The sequence below is a fragment of the Microtus oregoni genome, unplaced genomic scaffold (genome assembly GCF_018167655.1).
Source record: "Microtus oregoni isolate MIOR12 unplaced genomic scaffold, Mior012 000079F_000, whole genome shotgun sequence".
In the NCBI taxonomy this organism is placed as follows: Eukaryota; Metazoa; Chordata; class Mammalia; order Rodentia; family Cricetidae; genus Microtus; species Microtus oregoni.
Genome location: NW_024544152.1, coordinates 2748039 through 2765736, shown reverse-complemented (window position 1 = coordinate 2765736; position 17698 = coordinate 2748039).

Below are 17698 nucleotides of genomic sequence, written 5' to 3'. Positions count from 1 at the left end.
TTTTTCTTCTTTAGGCATCAACATGTCCAAGGTCTCTTAACTTTTTGAAGATGGTTATTTTCTGTAAAGACAAGAACAGAACCCTGTACCAAACTTTAAGAGGTTTTCTTACAAGTCACACGACTGTCACCTCTGTGGATTACCTGTCATTTCTATTTATCCAGAGGTTTCTCTTTTTCAGACCAAAACTTGATTAATTTGATAGTATTCATAGCTTTTCATCTCCTGTGGAAATAAAAGCAAACCCCCATTCCCAATGTAGCATATTACTTGGTTTCCATTCTGAGGTAAACACATACTTGAAATAAACTGGCTGATTTAATTCAGAAGTTTTTTCTGTTATCCAATGTCTTTCTGCAGCCATTGGTCTTTTCTCATTAGCATTACAAAAATGCAAGGTTAATAAATCATTATGCAATCTATTTCTGGGGGTCTTTACCATCTCTTTCTGTATGTTTAACATATCCTTTATAGTTTGGTTTGATCTTTCTAAAACCACCTAATCTGTAGGACCATGTGGTATACCTGTAATATGCTTTATATTATAATAAGCAAAAACCTGTTTTGTTTGCTTAGAGACATAAAATGGAGCACTGTCTGTCTTTATTTGGGTAGGTTTACCCATTATGGGTATAACTTCTAATAAATGTGTGATAACCGAGTCTGCTTGTTCCAAACTCAAAACAGTTTCCTATTGAAAACCTGAATAGGTATCAATGTTGTAATGTAAATATTTTTGTTTTCCAATTTCTACAAAATGGAACACATTCATCTGCGAAATGTCATTCCTTTAAGTACCCTTTTGGCTACTTCCTGAAGGCAGCAGTGTTTGGTTTTATGAAGAACAAGTAGGACTTCTTCCTATAATTTCCTTGTCTTATTGCAATATGTGAAAAAGACCTTTTTTAAGCCTTTGCTATTGACATGATTTTTTATGTGAAATTCTGAGGCCTTCAGCATATTTCCAATTAATAATAGATCAATTTCTGTATTATCTGGTACAAGAGGACCTGGCAGACCCATGTGGAATGTGTATTATGTATATTTGATGAAGCCTATTCTTGATTATATCTTGAACCTGAATAAATAATGAGGTCAATTCTGTATCATCTGGTATAAATTCATTGGTTTTAATAGGCAAAGAAAATATCTCTTTCTCCATATTGAAAATGTCTTTAAAATTACTGGGTATCAGAAAATATCATATAATTCTGACTTTTGCACAGAATTATAAGAACTTTGTTCTACTTTACTTAAATCTTCTGATTTGTAACCTGCTCTTCCTGATTTATTTGCATCAGTAGAGAATTTAGGAGACCTAGTTATTGATGTGTCCCATTCAATGTGAGAAAATATCCAATTAACTCTCTTTATATATTGAATTCTCTCAATTTTGGTGTAATTGTTTTTAATCTCTCCCAGAAAATTAGTACACAATCTTTGCCAGAGTTCACTGTTTTCCCATAATTTGTTAATTTCATCCTTAGTAAAAGGTACTATAATTCCCTGCTAATTGATGAAGTCTCAATTTTTTTATAATTAATCCATAAACATTTTACACATTTAAAAAATGTTCAGTTTATGTGGTAAAAAGATTCATTCTAAAGATAATATCTTTCCTTTGCATTAAAATTCCTGTAGGGAAATAATTTGAAGGGCAAAACCAGATAGCAGTTAAAATTCAGATCTACACAATCCACATATGCTTTCTGTAATTTCTTTTCAATCTAAGTCAATTCTCCCTCAGTTTCATCTGATAATTCCCTGGCACTCTTTAAGTTTTTGTCACCATCTAAAGTTTTGTTTTATGGAATTATTTGATCAGGTTTTATCCCAGTAGCAAGCCATAGATTGGAAATGATTCCTAATAAATTTAAGAAGTTTAAGAGTCTGCACTCTAAGCCAGGCGATGGTGGCACACGCCTTTAATCCCAGCACTTGGGAGGCAGAGGCAGACGGATCTCTGTGAGTTCCAGACCAGCCTGGTCTACAGAGCTAGTTCCAGGACAGGCTCCAAAGCCACAGAGAAACCCTGTCTGGAAAAAACCAAAAAAAAAAGAGTCTGCACTCTATATTTCCTAATTTACACTTTTTGTGTACTAATTGTACATAAACTTATTTTATAACCTAGATTGATAGAATCTCCTCTTTACATTTTTTTTTCAGATGCAATTTGAAGTACCCAATGAGGCAAAACTTTCTTTGCTTCTTTAAACATCCTTTCTAATGTATCTACAATTGAATCAGATAGCAAAATGTCCATGTAATGGTAAACTATAGATTCAGGAAATTGCTTAAGTATCATTTCCAATCACTGACTTATGAAATATTGGCGTAGGTTTGGGGGTATTTACAATTCTCTGTGGGAGAATCTTCCATTGATATCTTTTAGCAGACTGATAATTATTATAAGTAGGCATTGTTAAGGCAAATTTTTCCTCTTAATCTGTTACCATTCTCCATTTCCCAGACTTCTTTTTAACAGCAAATACAAAAGAATTACTAGGGCTGGTTTATTCTTCAATATGCTGAGCATTTAGTTTCTCCTGGATAGGCTGTTCTAAAGCCTCCAGTTTTTCTATTGTAATAGCCCATTACTAAACCCCTACAGGTGTTTCTGTCAACCATTCTAAAAGCAGAGCCAAGTGTACCTCTGAGAGTTCAACAGTTGTTGTTCTATGTTTATGTACAGCCTGAATAGTCAGTATATGTTTTTTTATAGTACCTTAAAATATCCTTCCCAGAAACATGAGTTGTTTTATGGTCTGTTTCTGGTACTGCAAGAATGTTAACCTGGGTCTTCCATTGTTGTAAGAGATCACAATTCCATAGATTCACTGCTACGTTAGCCACATATGGCCTCAGCCTTCCTCCTTTACTTCTGGCCTTATACATTCAACCCATATAATAGTTTGTTTTACCTGAGATATGGTACGAGTTGCTAAGAATTAAACATCTGCCTCCTGAAGAGGCCAATTAAGATGCAAAGATTCTGGAGTAATAATAGTCACATCTGGACCTGTGTTTAATAATCCTTCCATTATAATGTTATTTATTCATACTCTCAGCTTTGTTCTTTGTTCGTTTATAGAAGTATTCCAAAATATATGTTTTCTATTTTCTGTTGGGATTTTTGATTCATCCTCCATGGTTATTCTACTATTCAGAGCAGTATAATTTTTTATAACAGACATAAGATTTTCTAATTTTCCTGGGGATATGTGTCCTTCACAGTGATTGGGAATGACTGGACTATGCTCATCCTGAGGGCCTGCTTTTAAAAAAGTTCCTCAAGGAGTACTCAAGGATAATGAGACAATGAATAATGTTTGTCTCTTATTGCTTGACATTCATTGTTCAAGTGTTAGTCTTTGCTGCATCTTCTGCTTAACCAAAACGTATGGGGCCTTCTACTGTGAGGACATGGAAAATTTTAAAAAGGTTTGCTTGGTTAGCACCCAGTTAAAACACATGCTTTGAGCTCTTTGCAGCATAATAGGAGTTAGCTGAAACAAACAAACAAACAAACAAACAAAAAAAAAACAACTGTTCCTGGCAGCTAGCCACATAGCTTTGTGGTCTAGACAGGAGCAAAAATAACTGCTGGGTGGGAGGGTGGGGGAATGCACAGAAGCAGAGTAGCAACTTAAAGGAAGAAGAGAGTATGAAGTAGTCCATTCCCTGTACTGCAGAAGTAAATAGTCCAGACCCTGTACTTAGCAAAACTAACCCGCTTAACCCTAAGTAAACCTAGCTTGCGGATTTTGCCTATACATGTGATGCCCAAATTAAGAAAGGGATCTCTCCCCAGTGTGCTGCATCGTGAGTGGTGGCTTTGAGCTCCCAGCTAGCTGATCTATATGCACACAGAATAAACCTTGCTTTAGCATTCTGGACTTTGAATGGATTCCAGTGGTGGTTTCTCTGGGGGTCTCAACTCGAGCACAACATTTCGTGCATTGGATGGGAATCCCAAAGACCCCTGCCAGAACCCCTGAAGGTCTAGATGCTTATTCTATGCCAGTGATATATATGTATATATGTGCTATTTGTCTGAGAGTAGTACATGTTATTATAATTTGTCTAGCCAGAAAGTTGTAATTTGCAGACTCTCACTAGGACAGACATGTCCAGAGAGTGATCATGGAGAGAGAGAGAGAGGCATCTCGATCCCCTTTGGGACAAAGGTTGCAAGCCTCAAGTCATTTGAAAGGGCCACAAACAGGCGTTTTGTATCAGCAACCTCAACAGGGAGCGACCAGGAACCTCTTGTGGAGGTCTGGTTCTAGTAAGTATTGCCTTTGGGTTTCTCTGCACAACAAAGGAAGAGAAACCACTTTGTTATTGGTCCCAGGACATTGTTAGAGTTTGGATTTGTCTTTTCTTTGTCCTAGTTGTGCCTGTGTCTTTGTCTCTTTGTTTGTCTAAAGTCATTCCATCTCTCCCACTGTCATCATAGGAAAAACTCCCTCTACCCCCTGGAATTCCGGGAAGTCTGCTTGTCTGATTATTGTCTAAATGGGACAGAGCTTAAATGTGTGGAGGAAAAAGGGAATACACAACAGGAGAGCCAAGCCGTGAGACTGTGGGAAGTGCAATGTGGCAGAGGACCTGGGGCCATGTGATGGCAAATTCTGTGCATGCTGGATGCACAGCCCTGGGGTCCCTCCGGGGATGGTGACTGGGACAGGGCTTTAGAGTGAAGCACTAAGGGCACCCAGGCGACTGAACAGAGGTGCCTGGGATGTAGTGGGTGGCAATGTTGGTGTGCACCCACTGAGGGCAGAGTCAAAGCATGTTGATTGGGCAAGAGGAGAAAACAGCAGTGGCCCAAGAAGTGCTAGAGTCCCATGGCACAGCTGGGCCTTACAGCCAGGGAGCCCACAGGGAACAGTGAGGGACCTGAGAATGTTCCTTCATGCCCTCCTCTGCAGGCCCTGTCTCAATATCTTGAGGGTCTCTGCAGACATTTTTGGGCAGGAGGGAGGAACCTACATTCCCATGCATAAGGAATTAACTGCTTTCAATTGAAAAACTGTGTAAAACAAAGAATCTGAGATTGTGGCCAGAGAAAAGTTAACATTTTTTTTAGGAACTTTGGCATCCAAGGACACTCTCTTGTGCACACCACTACTGCTCCCCCTTCTCTTTCCTGAGCCAAGGTTTTCTTTACTATGATAACATTCAAGGTCTCTTCTGCTTGCCAACAATTTTCCATCTTAATCCTTCTCTGTCCTGATATTGTTTATAAGAGATGTTAAATTATACTAACCTGAATACTTTAGAAAACATTGATTTTAAAGTAAATGTCAAAAAAAAAACACTATTATGTTTGCAAAAAAAAACTATGCTTTTTTTTCCACAAGGAAAAAAAAAGTATGGATTTTAGTCATTTATATCCAACTGGTTACAAATACTTATCACCTTTGGTTAAGATGTTTACATTTCTGCTTTTATTTTATATATTATATCTATGCAATGTCTGCTGAGCAAAATCAGAGAAAAAGAATGATGGAAATTTGGATATTGTCTGGGAAATGAGAGGAGAGAAAAAAGTTTTTGATGCAGGTTTTTGTGTTGTCTGAAAAGCAAAAAAAAATGCAGAAGGTATATGAAAAGTTATAGAAGGTATATGAAAATTATAAAAGGCCAAAGGATGTGAACTTCATTTGCTATGATTTCTAATAGCTTCTCATACCTGTAAATATTAATTTTAAAAATAAAATATAAAAATAAGCTAGATGCTTAACACACTGGGTTAATTCTGGTTTTAAAAAGTCTTGTTAAACAGTCATGTCTATTTCATGGGAAAATTATGTAAGCTTTTTTTTGTTGAAAAATTAGTATATGGTAATTGAAAATTTTGTACTTCTCTGAGCTCTGGTCACTAGATTTGAATTAGCAGAAATTTGGATGTCTTTTTGATGTAGATAATATTAAAACTGTTCGATGCTCTTCTTTATTGAAAAGCTACAACTCAATGCTTTTATACACAAGAATGTGCTTTTGTTCTGTCAGTTAAACATTGTAATTCAAGAGCCACCCAGATAAAAGTCTAAAAGGGATCATAAAGAAAAGTTGAGACCAGAGTCCCAAAGAAAGAACATTTGCAAGGATGGATCTTAACAATTTTAGAAACACCAATGCTAGGCTAGGTAATATTCACCAGAAACATCAGTTAAAAGTTAAATCTGATACGATTCAAACTTATTGTAGACTGTTAGAAAGACAAATTAATAATCAGTTATCTTTTAAAGAAATAATTAATAATAAAGTTTGTATATTCAGATATACCTGGGCAGCCCTCAATACTTCAGAGATCTTTGGAATATGGCATTTAAAATAATGATTATAAAGCTTATATCAGACAGAGACTCCCAGATCCTAGTGGTGACCCAAAGTCTCCAAAGAAGATTATGGGACACCATGATGTCTCCACCTGGATAATAATGATGCCTCAAGGCACTATCTGCTGCCAGAATCCAGCCCAGACTATGGATACTGGAGAATTGATTGTGCCACTTTTCCTTCAACAAAATAAGTTCAGTCTTTTTCATGTCCCTCTTCCACAGGAACCTTTCATCTTATAGGCCTGGTAAAACCTGCTGTTCTGATACTTGCCTCCAATGCTATGGAGACCTGGGTATGGCCGTATATGGGCTAGTCTCTGTCATTTTTCAATAGTTTCAAAATCTGTTTGGTCTGAACTTAAATATAATTTATGTATCCTTCTGAGATCTCTGACAATACTGATGGATGGGATAACTATAGCTTTGTTAATTTGACAGCATCAAATTTTAAGATAAAATATAATTTAATTAAAATATGACTACTTACTGTTTGGGTCACAAGATCAAGATTTTAAATTTCTTTTATTTGTCTACGCACTTATAACCAAAATCTGTGTTTTTGCTAGGACTCAAAGGTATGCATTCATTTTTGCTGATTTATATCTGTTATTTATTTTTTCTATAAAATGGATCTTAATATGAGCCTAAAAGTTTCAAATATATTAAAGTTCTGTTCCTAGTTTGAATTTGTCTCAACAGGTTTCCCATTGGCTGGTAGATAGAACCAAGCATCAATTGCTGATGACAATCTGCTCCAAATGACTGTGGACCCTGGACTTGCTGAAAACTGTTGTGGACCAGTCTAGCAGATATGAATGCTCCCTGGATCTTCAATAGAGTCCCAAAACCAAATGCTTCCAATAAATACCCCGTTGCCTAAATCTTCTCTTTGTTTTTACTAGCATTTTACCTTTGTTAACTCTTAACAATGATGCCCCAAGTCAGATGGAAACAATTAAAAGAATATATCATCCTGTAATCCCTGGTTGAGATGCTAAGTCAAAAGGGAACTCCATTGCATAGGAAAACTCTGAAGTTTTAGGAGAGAAATTCTATTTTAACATTAACTGTTCAGGAATTATAAGAGACAATTTGGTTAAAGTTAAGGACAGATTGACCAAGCAGAGAAAAAAGTTAGACCCTTCCCAAAGATGGTTTGAGTCCTGGTTTTCATCTTTCCCTTGGCTAACTACATTAGTAACTGGATTAATGGGACCCATAGTAATTATCTTGTTGCTATTAACGTTAGGACCCTGCATCATATATAGATTAGTATAGTTCATGCATCAAAGATTGGGTGCAATACAGCTAATGGTACAATGGGACTATGACCCCCTCGATATAATAGAGAAAAGATATATTATTACTTTCTCCTGGTGTTAAAAGACCCAGGATTGGCTCCCCAAGGTACTTGAGAAGGGGGAAATGTAAGGGTATGGAAAACTTTAAAAAGCTTTGCTTGGTTAGGAGCCAGTTAAGGCACATGCTTTAAACTCTTTGCAGCATAATAGGAGTTAGATGGAAAACAAACAAACAAACAAACAAACAAAGAACTGTCCCTGGCAGTAGTCACCTAGCTTTGTGGTGTAGACAGGAGCAAAAATAACTGCTTGGGGGAAGGGCAGGGACATGCACAGCAGCAGAAGTAGCCACTTAAAGGAAGAAGAGGGTATGCAGAAGTAGTGTGTAAGCTGTACAGCAAAAGTAGGCCATACCCTGTATTCAGCAAAACTAACGCCCCTTGACCCTAAGTAAACCTGGCTTGTGGCTTTTGCCTATATATCTGAACCTCAGATGAGGAAAGGGATCTCTCCCCACTGCACTTCTTGGTGGCTTTGAGCTTCCAACTGCCTGGTCTATATGCACCCAGAATAAACCTTGCTTTTGCATTTTGGAATTGACTGGATTCTGGTGATGGTCTCTCTGAAGGTCTCAACTTGGGCACAACATCACTTAAATGATTCCCAGAAGAAAGATTATTTCTAGGAATTCCATGTCTACCATTCCTTCTTAAATGGCCTATTCTACCACAATTAAAGCATGTGGTATTTTGATGTCTCTTCATACCTTTGGAAATCACTTACTCTACCCGAATATCAGTATTATACACAAAGGACTCAAAATTGGCAGGAGTTGTACATGGGTTACAGGAGTCAGGGGAAGCTGTGGTAGCCATGTGGAAGCTGCATGCAAACAGAGCTGGGAGCAAGCGCCAGGACTCCAAGAGTGACAGAAAGCTTCTGGGGGCTATGGGAAGCCATTTGGGTACACATGACATGGCAACTGGTATGGACTTGGTAGGAGAGGAAACTAATCCGGAACAGATGAGAGTTAGAAGTGTTAGTATTTCGCCCATATCCAGGTGGCTAGATTTGTGTTCAAATTCATATTCTGGAATTACAATCACAGCTCTGCCTTTGGCTGGTGGCTACAAAGTTTCAGACAAGTGGCTTTTTAAATGAATTTGTGTCCCAAAAGTTGGGTGCCAAATAAAGCAAATTAATACTCAGAGACAGCTACTGGTCTTCAATCTGAAGGCCAAAAAGCAAAGATGCCAACCACTGGCTCTTAGTTTGACCTCAGTCTGAAAATGGTGATTGTGCTTTCAAGAATCTCAGAATGAGACTGAGACTATAAACTGTCTCCTCCCATTTTATATTTCTCTCTACGTCTTGGATTAAAGGTGTTTACCATTGTGATTAAAGGCATGAACTGCCAGGATTTTAGGACAACTAGTGTAGCTACAGGTATTAAAGGCCTGTGTTATTGCTACCCAGTCTACAAGACTGTCCTGTGTGGCTGTTTGACTTTTCTGATCCTCAGGCAAGCTTTATTTATTAAAATTCAAATGAATTCGATTTGTCAGATGGTATCTAGTGCAATGAGATCTCTGGAATATGATATATTCTCTAGTGTCTATTAACTGTGGATGGCAGAAAGTATAGACACCTAAGGCTACATTATAAGTTTTGGTTTATTAACTATTCTTTCCTCTGTTTAGTATTTTTTTCTTGAAAAACTCTTAATAAATCTAAACACTTCAAATTCCTATATCAGGCTTTGCCTCTCGTGAACTTAGCCTAAGACAGAATTTTTGGCTTGTGATATCAAATATTAAATGCATACTAATTCTAGTATCATATTATATAATTTGACATCGTTTCTGACACTATACTTATGCTAGATATATCCTATAGGCTTATTCTTCTAAGTAGTGATAGAATATTCTATCTTATTTGAAACAAAATAAGTTCTGAGTTAATAATTCATAATTTATTTTTGAAGGAATTCATAGTAGAGTCTCCATGTATAACTTTAAGAAGTGGATTCAGAGTGTGTGTCTATTATAAGAGTAAACAATTTTAGGAGTCATTATTAAATAAATGTCTTCTCAAATCTATGGACATAAAAATCAGATGATACTAAGAAAAATAAACCATATATAGTGTTTGCAAAAGTCATTAACTATTTACAGTTGAGTGTTAGACTAGATACAACATTAGTACTTCAACCACAGAATCTTGAAAAGAGAAAAAAATTCTATCTTTTAGGCTTTAACATCAATTAGAATGATTTCATACAATTTGTGAAGGACACTTTAAAGAAATCCCACACTAGGTCAGAATTGAGAATAATAGATGACTATTTATTTAGGGGTAGACTCACAAATCAATATCCTCTGCTGGAATGGAGAATAGCAACCACCCCCACAGACCAAGAAGAGGGTGGATGTAGTATTTACTTCAGCATAAATAATATAAGAGGCTGTGCCAGTGGGCAGGCAACTTAAGGGCTACTGGCTGTAGGATGTCCTAGAGCACCTCCCTATTTTTGTTTAAATAAGAGAGATCTAAGCATAACACAAAATTATATACAATAAGAACAAATATATTCAATAATAATCCTAATGTAATGAGTTTAAGTCTTGTATAATAAATAACCTGGCCAAATCATAAGAGGAAAGCAACTACAACTATCTAGTCTTCAACCTCATTGAAGATCCAAGAAAGGAGATAATATTACTTGAGTAAGCAAGAAGTACAATCAAGCAACTTCAAAAATGGGCAACAAATGACAGAGACAACTGGCTACTTGGGCAATTGCCCAAAGACTCATTTGCAATGTTGAAGCAACCAACTTTGACTAAGGCCTAGAGTAACTGACAGATGATTTTCAGAGGCAGGAAAATTTCAACCATCTTACCCTGTCTTGGCAAGATTTGAAAGTCTTTTTCCTTGTGTCCTGATTATCCATTTTGGAAACAATGTACCTTGTCAGTGGTTGAGGCATGGGCAGTTCCTTGACCAAAGGCCAGTTTTGGCAAGAAGAAAGCAATCTCCAAGTGGAATGTCTTTAGTGCTCAACATTCTTTCAGGGATTGATTGGTGCTACTAGAAGCAATCATGTCTCACATCAACAAAACCTTAAATTATTTAAATATCATATTCTAAAGCTCTTGAAGTGGTTGAAGATTACCTATCCATGCAGAATCTCTCTCTCTCTCTCTCTCTCTCTCTCTCTATATATATATATATATATATATATATATATATATATATATCCTGATTAGTCTAACTAGAAGTATGACAACATAGATGAATATTGATCTGTAATTCTTAATACATATGTAACTTAAAGACTAAGACTTTATATTAGAATAGTATACAATAAACAACTTGCAACAGATAAGGATAATGATCTCAAAATGTAACAATTTATAAGTATATTGATCAGAGATAGAAATGTAAACTGCCATATTATAGGTATAACCTAAAATTGTAACATTATATAAAAATGTTTTATGCTGATGGAAATATAGAAACAGAAATTATGATAAAATGATCAGGAACCACAAATGCAAGCATGAAAAACAAAATAAAAGAGATGAAAAGAGAATCTCAGGTGCTGAAGATACAATAAAAGAAATAGACTCAAAAAACAACCATTAAATCTAACAAAGGTTTTACCCAAAATATCCAGGAAATATGGGACACCATGAAAAGACAAAACCTAAGAATTATAGGTATAGAAGGAGAAGTTCAACTCAAAATCACAGAAACTATATTTAACAAAATCATAGAATCAAACTTTCTCAACCTAAAAAAATATATGCCTATGAAGATACAATCAGCTTACAGAACACCAAATAGATTGGATCAAAAAAAAGTTCTCTTGCAACATAATTATCAAAAACAATAAACTACAGTGTAAAGAAAGAATGTTAAGAGCTGCTAAGGAAAAAGACCAAATAAAATAGAAAGGTAGACCTATCAGAACTACACCTGAGTTCTCATTGGAGACAATGAAAGCCAGAAGGTTGTGGTCAAGCATTATGCAGGCATTAAGAGACCATGGATGCCATGGTCTCTTAATATCCCATGACAAAACCAGATTTAACCAATACCTAGCTGCAAACCCAGTTGTACACAAAATATAGAAGTAATACTCCAACCCAAGAAAGTTGGCTACACCAACAAAAATACATACAATAGATGTTCTCATAGCAGCAAATCATAAAAAAGGAAAAAAAACACACAAATTAACATCACTAATATTGAAAACTAAATTAACAGGAGATAGCAGTCACTGGTCATTAATGTACCTTAATATGAATGGACTTACCTTACATGTAAAAAGGCATAAGATAACAGATTTGATACAAAAAAAAGACTACATGCTTCTGCATACAAGAAACACATCTCAACCTCAAAGACAGACATTGTTTCAGATTAAAGGGTTGGGATAAAATATACCAATAAAATGGACCTTAGAAACAAGAGGATGTAGCTATCCTAATATCTAACAAAATAGACCTCAAACTAAAATAAATCAAAAAAGATGAAGGTCCTTTTATATTAGTCACAGAAAAAAATCCATTAAGAGGAAATCTCAATACTGAGGATCTATGCCCTAAATATAAGGGCACCCTCATATGTAAAAGAAAAAAAAAACACAACTAAAGCTTAAATCGTACACTAAACACCACAAACTAATAGTGGGAGACTTTAACACTCCCCTCTCACAACTAGACATGTCAGTCAGACAAAAAATTAACAAAGAAATAAGGGATATAACAGATGTTATGATTTAATTGAACTTAACAGACATCTATAGAATTTTTGATCCAAACAGAAAAGAATATACCTTTGTCTCAGAACCTCATGTTACCTTCTCAAAAATTGATCAAATACTCGGTAACAAAACAAACCTCAACAAATACAAAAAAAAAAGAACAGTCCAATGTACCTTATCAGATCACAATGGTTTAAAAATAGAAGTCAATAGCAATACTAATTCCAGAAAAACCACAAACATATGGAAATTAAACAACGCTCACATGAATCATCAAGGGTCAAAGATGAAATAAAGGGAGAAATTAAAGACTACCTGAAATACAATGAGAATGACCAAACAGCATACCCAAATTTATGGGACCCAATGAAAGCTGTGTTAAGAGGAAAGTTCATAGCACTAAATGCCTACATAAAGAAGCTGGAAAAATCCCACACTAGTGAATTAACAGAACATTTGAAACTTTAGAACAAAAAGAAGCAAACACACCTAAGAGAACTAGATGACAGGAAATAATCAAATTAAAAGCTGAAATCAACAAAGTAGAAACAAAGAAAACAATACAAAGAATCAATGAGAAAAAGAGTTGGTTCTTTGAGAAAATCAACCAAATAGAGAAACCTTTATACAAACTAATCAAAAGACAGACAAATAATATCCAAATTAACAAAATCAGAAATAAAAAGGGGGACATGACAACAGACACAGAAGAAATACAGAGAATCATCAGGTCTTATTTTGAAAACCTGTATTCCACAAAATTGGAAAACTTCAAGGAATTGGACAACTTTCTGTGTAAATATCACTTACCAAAATTAAATCAAGAACAGATAAACAAATTAAACAGACCTATAACTGCTGGAGAAAAAGAAACAGTCATCAAAAATCTCCAAACCAAAAGAAGCCCAGGACCAGATGGTTTCAGCTCAGATTTCTACAAGACTTTCAAAGAAGAACTATTACCATGACTCCTCAAATTATTGAACACAATAGAAACAGAAAGAACATTGACAAACTCTTTTTATGAGGCCAAAAATACACTGATACCCAAAGCACAGAATGACATTACTAAGAAAGAGAATTATAGACCAATATCACTCATGAACATTGATGCAAAAATAATAAATAAAATACTGGCCAATTGAATTCAAGAACACATCAGAACTATCATCCACCATGATCAAGTTGGCTTCATCTCAGAGATGCAGGGATGATGCAATATATGAAAATCTGTCAACATAATCCACCATATAAAAAAACATAAAAAAATAAACATGATCATCTAATTAGATGTCAAAAAAGCTTTCATTTGTTTAGATATGCTCCCTGTATCCATGTTCTCTCCAAGACCTTTATCATGAAGGATGTTGTATTTTTTGAAAGCTTTTTTGACATCTAATGAGATGATCATGTTTATTTTTCCTGGTAATTTCTCCATAGTAACCAGGAATGACTGGACCACATTCATCTCAGGGGCCTGAAAGGGGTCCCCCATGCAGTTTCCCAATGATATCAGGTTGCCTTGTCTATCTTTTGTAGACCTACCATTCATTGTTTCAATATCAGCCTTTGCCATATTTCCTACATATACCTGAAGGCTGAGTCCCCCTATTTCTGCTATTCCCAGAGGTTACATTAGTCCTAGGAATCTATTGTTTACAATCTCTTCTCAGATGTCCCATTATACCACAATTAAAACTTTTTGTTATTTTGATGTCTTCTCTTACCATTGGAAATTGCTTCTCCTACCCAAGCTTCAGTACCATAATAAAGTGTCTTGGCATTTATTGTATGCAAGACCCATTCATACATGTGTGCTGATCTGAACTTTGATGGCCCAAGGATACTTTTACATTCTATGTTGGCATTCTCATAAGTCAAAAATTTAATTATTATACATATAGATTCTGGATCAGTTACCCCTATTTGTACAGTCTTAGTTTGTCTTTTCAAAAAATCACTAAAACTTTCTCTCTGACCCTGTTTAACCCTAAGATATGATTCAACTCTCTTCCTATTTCCTGAATCCTGTCCCCAGCCCTTAAAGCCGCTGTGCTAAATAGGGACAAGATGTGGTCATCATAAAGATCTTGATCCTGAGGATCAGAGTAAAGTCCTTCCTGTAGAATTTGAACTAGGGAAAACTCAAGTCCTTTTGCTTTTTCATGTTGCTCTAAAATTCTTGCTTCTGGTCCTCATTCTGCACATGTGATTCCAATGTCTGAAGTTTCTCCTTTTAATATAACACCTCATCCTTGGAAATTACTTAAATAGCATGCAGATTGTCATCCTGGAGAGATATTCTATCTGCTAACCTATCATAAATTTTTAACAAATATTGATTGTCAAATTCAACAGTATGAATTACTTAAGATAATTTCTCAGTACCCTTATACACTGATTCAATTTTTTCTGTCAAGTTAATGTTACCCTTTTCAATAATATTAATTTTTCAGGTAACTTTTTATATTCAATGATATTAATCCTGTCAACTAGCTGTTCATATTTTGTAAAGACTGTATCCTTTCTAAAAGTGCTACATTTTTCTTAATGATATAATATAAGGAAGAAAACTGAGTCCCATTAACCAAAAAATTGAAATATCACCACAATCATATAAGCCTCACAGAATACAATCCATAGTATTAACAAAATGTTATTAAACGTTTCAATATTAATGTAGTCTGGCATATTGATTTATTTATTATCTATTATGATATCTGGTAAATTATTTTAGATGTAATAATCTTTATTGTCCAGTAGATTTCCTGGTAGCAGAGTTGTGACTAGCAGCAATGCAATGAGTGGCCACAGAAACGGTTGTGAGCTTCTTTAGTTTTCCAGCTTCATACTAGTTAAATATTTCTTGGCAAATTAAAAGCAATTATGTCAATTCCATACATGGTGCAAGAAGCCCAGAACTCAGGGGCAGAGAACACAATCTTGAAGCTGCACAAATAGCCATATGGCAAGGAACTTTGCAAGGGAACTATGCCAGGGAATGCAGCAGTCATGTGTACACTTGGGAAATTTCCAAGTTGCCACATTCAGTAAGCTCCACTGTGGGGATAGTTCTCAAAAACCCGCTTTAGGTAAAAGTGAGCCAAGTGGGCAGGTTTGGGAGACTTTCTGGGCCATGGACCAGGTAGGACATTAGGTTGTCTACCCAATATGTGTGGACTAAGAATCCATTTGAGAGCCAGATGAAGAAGGACACTTAAAGAAATTCCACACTAGCTCAGAATTGGGAATAATAGATTGATGTTTATTTATGGGTATACTCCCAAATCAATATTCTCTGCTGGAATAGGAAGAGGCCGGATGCACGCTTTACATTGGTGTAAATAGTAGAGTATAAGAAGCCATGCCCCAGTGTGTGGATAACTTAAGGGCTACTGGCTGTAGGATTTCCTACAGTACATTTGTTCTGATATGATTTCAGACATTGGAATTTTAGGGTTTTTTTGTCTTTAAAAAATTATGAATCTATCAACTATTGCGAATTTTATAAGGATGTAACATCTTTATTTCCCAAAGAGATTTTCAATATTGTATATTCGTATATTTCATCTACTCTTGCTGGCTTATTCCTTGTAAATATCTTTTCAAAGTATTTACTTCCGATCTATGATTTGAAATCTTATGAAATCACACACTTTCTATTTTGAAGCCAACCCATCTATCATAGTAAGTGAGAGGGTCTTACTGGTCTCTAATTTATTGCAAACCACTGCATTTTCACGAATAAGCATTACAAACATGCAACGTTTTCTGTTTTTACAAATGATTTTGTTTCACACACAGTAGTAACATCCAGTTATAGAAAAAGTTAGACTTTATTAAATTTCTTAAGTTTTAACACAGCCTGTGTGTATTGTTTGCCATTCTTGCTGTATAGCTTTACTTAGTGAGAGTATATAATTTGCCCTGAATCATTTTCATTGTTAATTTTATAGAGCTTATTTTTGATAAAATACTCAAACCCACATTAAACAGTGTTTGCATTTTTATAAACTTTCCTCTTACTCCCCTTTTGAACTTAATCTATACCCCCATGTTAAATCATTTGATTTTTAGATGCCCCCTTGAAAAATTCTCTTTACTTCTCAAGGTTTCCCAGAAAGATTCAGACCTTCAACATTTTTTTTCAAAACTGACCATAGTAGTCTAGTTTGCAGTCAAATCACTGGGGAAGTGAAAAAAAAAGAGGATCAGAAGTCCAAAGCTCGAACTACATGGCAAGAGTGTCTCAAAGTAGTTTATTGTCATTTGGTTTTCAACATATAACGTGTCCAGCATAGTTTAATTCTTTATGTTAGGAAGTCTGTCATTTAGAATTAGGACTCAATATATGTGATAACTCTTCTCTTGTTCCCTAATTTTTTTTCATGTCTGGCTGAAGTATGTATGTAATGAATTTATAAAAGTTATTTATAAAACAATTCATTTATTTAATAAGTAAAATATTTTAGTATAAGGCTAGAACCTAGCTAACTCAATGATAAATTTTTATTGAGATGTGTGGTGGTTTAAATAAGAATGGACCACATAACCTCATGTTTAGAAACTAGGTCCCCAGTAGGTGTTTGGGCATGATTAGAAGATACAGTCTTGTTGAAGAATATATGTCACTGAAGGTTGTCTTTGAAGTTTCAAAAGCCTCCTATCATCTGTTTGACTATGCATCACAATGTATGATTTCTCAGATGCTGCTGGAGAGGAATTACTTTTGTTTTTTTCCACTATAATAGACTCTAACCTTCTGAAACCTTAAGAATACTTAAATTCTTCCTTTTATAAACCACTCTGGTCATGGTGTTTTATCACAGCAACAGAAAAGTAAGTGATATTACCACAGTTTGTAAAATTTATACATTTCAAATAAATAAATACAAAAATACATTTGCTTAATTTCAAACTGAGGAAGAAAAGGCTAGCAATATATATATATATATATAATGATGACTCAGTTCTTGTTTTGAAGTATGTATTACCAAATATTTTTATAAGGAAATGAAGTATAGGTAAGTACAGAAAAGAAAATTATACATTTAAACAGGTTTATAAAATAATGAGTGATTTGGATCAACAGAGTCTGAGGATAAGATTTTTTGGCCCCAAATTTCTTTAAAAAAAAGATGTATTTATAGTGATAACACTGTGAAGACTCTTATCTCTATTATGCAACTTGAGGAAAGTCACTGAAAATTGAGAAGGAGATTAAATAGAAAATGTAAGGTTTCAAGCAGTATAAATCATTAGAAGACTGGAAACCA